Below are 6,846 nucleotides of genomic sequence, written 5' to 3' on the forward strand. Positions count from 1 at the left end.
CGAGTGAAGTAAGTCAGAAAGAGAAAGACAAATACCGTATGCTAACACATATATATGGAATTTAAGGAAAAAAATGCCATGAAGAACCTAGGGGAAAGACAGGAATAAAGTAGACCTGTCTGCTTTATTCACAGACCTACTAGAGAATGGACTTGAGGATATGGGGAAGGGGAAGCGTAAGCTGTGACAAAGTGAGGGAGTGGCATGGACATATGTACACTACCAAACGTAAAATAGATAGCTAGTGGGAAGCAGCCACATAGCACAGGGAAATCAGCTTGGTGCTTTGTGATCACCTAGAGGGGTGGAATAGGGAGGGTGGGAGGGAGGGAGATGCAAGACGGAAGAGATATGGGAACATATGTATATGTATAACTGATTCACTTTGTTATAAAGCAGAAACTAACACACCATTGTAAAGCAATTATACTCCAACAAAGATGTAAAAAATAAATAAATAAATATTTCCCTGAGCTACACAGTATACCTTTGTTGCTTATCCATTTATATAAAATGGATATATATAGTAATTTATATCTGTTAATCCCATACCCCTAATTTGTCCCTCTCCCTTGCCTCTCCCCTTTGGTAACCACAAGTTTGTTCTCTATATCTGTGTGTCTGCTTCTGTTTTGCATATACAATCATTTTTATTGTTTTTTAGATTCTACATATAAGTGATGTCATATAGTATTTGTCTTTCTCTGTCTGACTTTTTTCACTAAGCATAATATTCTCTAGATCCATCAACATTGCTGCAAATAACAGTATTTCATTCTTTTTTATGGCTGAGTAGTATTCCACTGTATATATATATATATATATATATATATATATATATATATATATCTCACATCTTCTTAATCCAATCATCTGTTGTTGGGGCCTTGGCTATTGTAAATCATGCTGCTATGAACATTGGGGAACATGTATCTTTTCAAATTAGTGTTTTCGTTTTTTTCAGGTATATATCCTGAAGTGGATTGCTGGATCTTATGGTAGTTCTATTTTCTGTTTTTTTAAGGAACCTCCATACTGTTTTCCATAGTGGCTGCACCAATTTATATTCCCACCAGTAGTGCATGAGGTCTCCCTTTCCTCTACATCCTTGCCAACATTAATCATTTGTTGTTGTTTTTTACAATAGCCACTCTAACAGGTGTGAGGTGATATTTTATTGTTGTTTGATTTGCATTTCCCTGATGATTAGTGATTTTGATATCTTTTTCCATTCCTTAAATTTCAGTCTTTGTATGTCTTTAGCTCTGAAGTGAGTCTCTTGTAGGCAGCATATAGATGGGTCTTATTTTTTATCCAATCATCCACTCTAAGTCTTTTGATCAGAGCATTTAGACCATTGACACTTACAGCAATTATTGATAGGTTTGTACTTATTGACATTTTGTTCCTTGTTCTTCTGTTGTTTTTGTGATTCTTCTTTCTTCATTTCTTCTTCTTTTTGTTTTTCCCATTATGGTTTGATGATTTTCTTTTGTAGTGTGCTTGAGTTCCTTTCTTTTTTACTTTTGTGTATCTATTGTAGGTTTTTGATTTTTAGTTACCAAGGGTTTCATATATGTTGACCCATAATTTTATCTACTTCTTTAAACTGATAAACTTCTTTAAGTTCAAACACATTTAAAAAGCTCTACATTTTTCGTAAGGTAGATAGCTAGTGGGAAGCAGCCGCATGGCACAGGGATATCGGCTCGGTGCTTTGTGACTGCCTGGAGTGGTGGGATAAGGAGGGTGGGAGGGAGGGAGATGCAAGATGGAAGAGATATGGGAACATATGTATATGTATAACTGATTCACTTTGTTATAAAGCAGAAATTAACACACCATTGTAAAGCAATTATACCCCAAAAAAGATGTTAAAAAAAAAAAGCTCTACATTTTTTATTCCCCTTCCCCACATTTTGTGGTTTTGATTTCATATTTTACATTTTCATGCTTATCCCTTTACTGTTTATTGTAGTTATAGTTGCTTTTACAATTATTTTGTTTTTTAATCTATGTATTGGCTTATTTAAGCGATCTTCAACCATTACTTCTTTTCCATTTAAAGAAGACCCTTCAAAATTTCTTTTAGGATAGGTTTAGTGTTGCTGGAGTCTTTTAGTTTTTGCTTGTCTGAGAAATTCTTTATCTCTCCTTCTATTTGAAATGATAATCTTGCTGGGTAGAGTATCCTATTTAGCAAGTTTTTCCCTTTTAGCACTTTGAATATATCATGCCACTCCCTTCTTGACTGCAAAATTTCTTCAGATAAATCAGCTGATAGCATTATGGGGGGTTCCCTTGTATATGACTCTTTGTTTTTCAATTGTTGTCTTTATAAGTGTCTCTTTAACTTTTGCCATTTTAATTATTATGTGTCTTGGTGTGGGTCCATTTAGGTTCACCTTATTGGTCCATTTAGGTTCACCTTGTTTGGGACCCCCTGTGTTTCCTGTACCTGGATATCTGTTTCCTTCTATAGGTTTAGGAAGTTTTCAGCCATAATTTCTTCAAACACATTTTCAATCTCATTCTGTCTCTTCTCCTTCAGGAACCCCTACAATATGTAAATTGGCACATTTTATATTATCCCATAGATCTTGTACATTGTTTTCCTTTTTTTTTCATTTGTCTTTCTATCTGTTGTTCTGACTGGGTGATTTCCATTATGCTATCTTCCAGATCACTTATGCATTCTTCTGTGTCATTTAGTCAGATATTCACTTCTTCTGGAGTACTTTTGTTCTCAAAAATTGAACTATCTATTTTTGATTGGGTCTTCTTTATAGTTTCTAGTTCCTTGTTAAAATAGGCTTTGCTTAGATCAATTCTCTTTCTTAATTCAGTTAGCATTTTTTAACTTTTTATTTTATATTGGAGTATAGTTGATTAACAATGTTGTGCTAGTTTCAGGTGTACAGCAAAGTGATTCAGTTATACATACACATGTATCTATTCTTTTTCAAATTCTTTTCCCATTTAGGTTGTTACATAATATTGAGCAGAGTTCCCTGCACTATACAGTAGCTCCTTGTTGGTTATCCATTTTAAATATAGCAGTGTGTACATGTCAATCCCAAACTCCCTATCTCTCCCCTCCCCCACCCTTCCCCCCTGGTAACAATAATTTCATTCTCTAAGTCTGTGAGTCTGTTTCTGTTTGGTAAATAAGTTCATTTGTATCTTATTTTTAGATTCCACATATAAGCAATATCATATGGTATTTCCCTTTCTCTGTCTGACTTACTTCACTCAGTATGACAATCTCTAGGTCCGTAATGTTCCTGTAAATGGCATTATTTCATTCTTTTTAATGGCTGGGTAATATTTCATTGTATATATGTAACACATCCTCTTTACCCATTCCTCTGTCCATGGACTTTTAGGCTGCTTCCATGTCTTGCTTATTGTAAAGAGTGCTGCAATGAATATTGGAGTGCATGTATCCTTTCAGACCATGTTTTTCTAGAGATGTATTCCCAGGAATAGGAAGGCAGGATTATATGGTAGCTCTATTTTTATTTTTTTTAAGGAACTTCCATAATGTTCTCCATAGTGGCTGTACCAATTTACATTCCCACCAACAGTTTAGGAGGATTCCCTTTTCTCCACACCTTCTCCAGCATTTATTGTTTGTAGATTTTTTGTGTGCGTGTGTGGTATGTGTGCCTCTCACCGTTGTGGCCTCTCCTGTTGTGGAGCACAGGCTCCAGATGTGCAGGCTCAGCGGCCATGGCTCACAGGCCCAGCCGCTCTGTGGCATGTGGGATCTTCCTGGACCAGGGCATGAACCTGTGTCCCATGCATTGGCAGGCAGACTCTCAACCACTGTGCCACCAGGGAAGCCCTAGATTTTTTGATGATAGCCATTCTGACTGGTATGAGGTGATATCTCGTAGTTTTGATTTGCATTTCTCTAATGATTAGTGATGTTGAACATCTTTTCATGTGCCTCTTGGCCATCTGTATGTCTTCTTTGGAGAAATGTCTATTTAGGTTTTCTGCCCATTTTTTGACTTGGTTGTTTGTTTTGATGATATTAAGCCACATGAACTATTTGTAAATTTTTGAGACTAATCCCTTGTTGGTCACATCATTTGCAAATATTTTCTCCCATTCTGTGTGTTGTCTTTTTGTCTTGTCTATGGTTTCCTTTGCTGTGCAAAAGATTTTGAGTTTAATTAGGTCCCATTTGTTTATTTTTGTTTTTATTTCCATTACTCTGTGAGATGGATCAAGAAGGATATTGCTGCAACTTATGTCAGGGAGTGTTCTGCTTATGTTTTCCTCTAAGAGTTTTAGTGTCTGGTCTCACATTTAGGTATTTAATCCATTTTGAGTTTATTTTTGTGTATGGTGTTAAAGAATGTTCTAATTTCATTTTTTTTTTTTGCATGTAGCTGTCCAGTTTTCCTAGCACCATTTATTGAGGAGACTGTCTTTCCTCCATTGTATAATATTGCCTCCTTTGTCACAGATTAATAGACCATAGGTGTGTGGTTTTATTTCTGGGCTTTCTATCCTGTTCCATTGATCTATATTTCTGTTTCTGTGCCAGTACCATACTGTCTCGATTATTGTAGCTTTGTAGTATAGTCTGAAGTCAGGGAGTCTGATTTTTCCAGCTCCAATTTTCTTTCTCAAGATTGCTTTTGCTATTCAGCATCTTTTGTGTCTCCACATTTTAAGATTTTTTTGTTCTAGTTCTGTGAAAATTGTCATTGGTAATTTGATAGAGATTGCTCTGAATCTGTAGATTGCCTTGGGTAATATAGTAATTTTGACAATTTTGGTTCTTCCAATCCAAGAACATGGTATATCTTTCCATCTGTTTTTGTTGTTTTCAATTTCTTTCATCAACGTCTTATAGTTTTCAGAGCACAGATCTTTTGTCTCCTTAGGTATGTTTATTCCTAGGTATTTTATTCTTTTTGCTGTGGTGGTAAATGGAATTGTCTCTTGAATTTTTCTTTCTGGTCTTTCATTTTTAGTGTATAGAAATGCAACAGGTTTCTGTGTATTAATTTTGTAACCTGCAACATTACCAAATTCATTGAAGGGCTCTAGTAGTTTTCTGGTAGTGTCTTTAGGGTTTTCTATGTATAGTATCATGTCATCTGCAAACAATGACAGTTTTACTTCCTTTTTTCCAATTTGTATTCCTTTTATTTCTTTTTCTTCTCTGATTGTCACAGCTAGGACTTCCAAAACTATGTTGAATAAAAGTGGCAAGAGTGGACATCCTTGTTTCTTCCTGATCTTACAGTAAATGGTTTCAGATTTTCACCATTGAGTATGATGTTACCTGTAGGTTTGTAATATATGAACATTCCTTTATTATGTTGAGGTATGTTCCCTCTATGCCCACTTTCTGGAGATTTCTTATCATAATTGGATGTTGAATTTTGTCAAAATCTTTTTCTGCATCTATTGAGATGATCATATGGTTTTTATTCTTCAGTTTGTTGATGTGGTTTATTATACAATTGATTTGCAGATATTGAAAAATCCTTGCATCCCTGGGATAAATCCCAGTTTATCATGGTATATGACCTATCTAATGTATTGTTGGATTCATATTGCTAGTGTTTTGTTGAGGACTTTTGCATCTATGTTCATCAGTGATTTTAGCCTGTAATTTTCTTTATTGTGGTATCTTTGTCTGGTTTGGGTATCAGGGTGATGGTGGCCTCATAGAATGAGTTTGTGAGTTTTCCTTCCTCTACATTTTTTGCAACAGTTTTAGAAGGGTAGTTGTTAACTCTTCCATAAATGTTTGATAGAACTCATCTGTAAAGGCATCTGCTCCTGGACTTTCGTTTGGTGGCAGTTTTTAATCACAGTTTCAATTTCAGTACTTGTGATTTGTCTGTTCATATTTTCTATTTCTTCCTGGTTCAGTCTTGAGAGATTGTAACTTTCTAAAAATTTGTCCATTTCTTCCAGGTTGTCCATCTTATTGACATACAGTTATTTGTAGTAGTCTCTTATGATCCTTTGTATTTCTGCAGTGTCAGTTGTAACTTCCCCTTTTTCATTTCTAATTTTATTGATTTGAGTTCTCTCCCTTTTTTTTTTCATGAGTCTGTCTAAATGTTTATCAATTTTGTTTACCATTTCAAAGAATTGGCTTTTAGTTTCATTGAGTTTTGCTATTGTTTTCTTCATCTCTATTTCATTTATATCTACTCTGATATTTATGATTTCTTTCCTTCTACTAACTTTAGATTTTGTTTTTTCTTCTTTCCCTAGTTGCTTTAGGTGTAAGTTTAGGTTGTTTATTTGAGGTGTTTCTTGTATCCTGAGGTAAGATTGTATTGCTATAAACTTCCCTCTTAGAACTGCTTTTGATGTATCCCATAAGTTTTGGATCATTGTACTTTCACTTTCATTTGTCTCTAGGTATTTTTTATTTCCTCTTTGATTTCTTCAATGATCCATTGGTTGTTTAGTAGCATATTGTTTAGCCTCCATGTGTTTGTGTTTTTTATAGTTTATTTCTAATCTTATAGCATTTTGGTCGGAAAAGATACTAGGTATGATTTCAATTTTCTTAAATTTTCTGAGTCCCACTTTGTGCCCCAACATTTGGTCAATCCTGGAAAATGTTCCATGTGCACATGAAAAGAATGTGTATTTTGCTGTTTTTGGATGGAATGCTGTATAAATATCAGTTAAGCCCATTTGGTCTAATGTGTCATTTAAGGCCAGTTTTTCCTTATTGATTTTCTATCTGGATGATCTGTCCATCGATGAAAGTGGTGTGTTAAAGTCCCCCACTATTATTGTGTTACTGTTGATTTCTCCCTTTATGGCTGTTAGTATTTGCCTAATATATTGAGGTGC

Source organism: Phocoena phocoena, chromosome 8 (assembly GCF_963924675.1).
Source record: "Phocoena phocoena chromosome 8, mPhoPho1.1, whole genome shotgun sequence".
In the NCBI taxonomy this organism is placed as follows: Eukaryota; Metazoa; Chordata; class Mammalia; order Artiodactyla; family Phocoenidae; genus Phocoena; species Phocoena phocoena.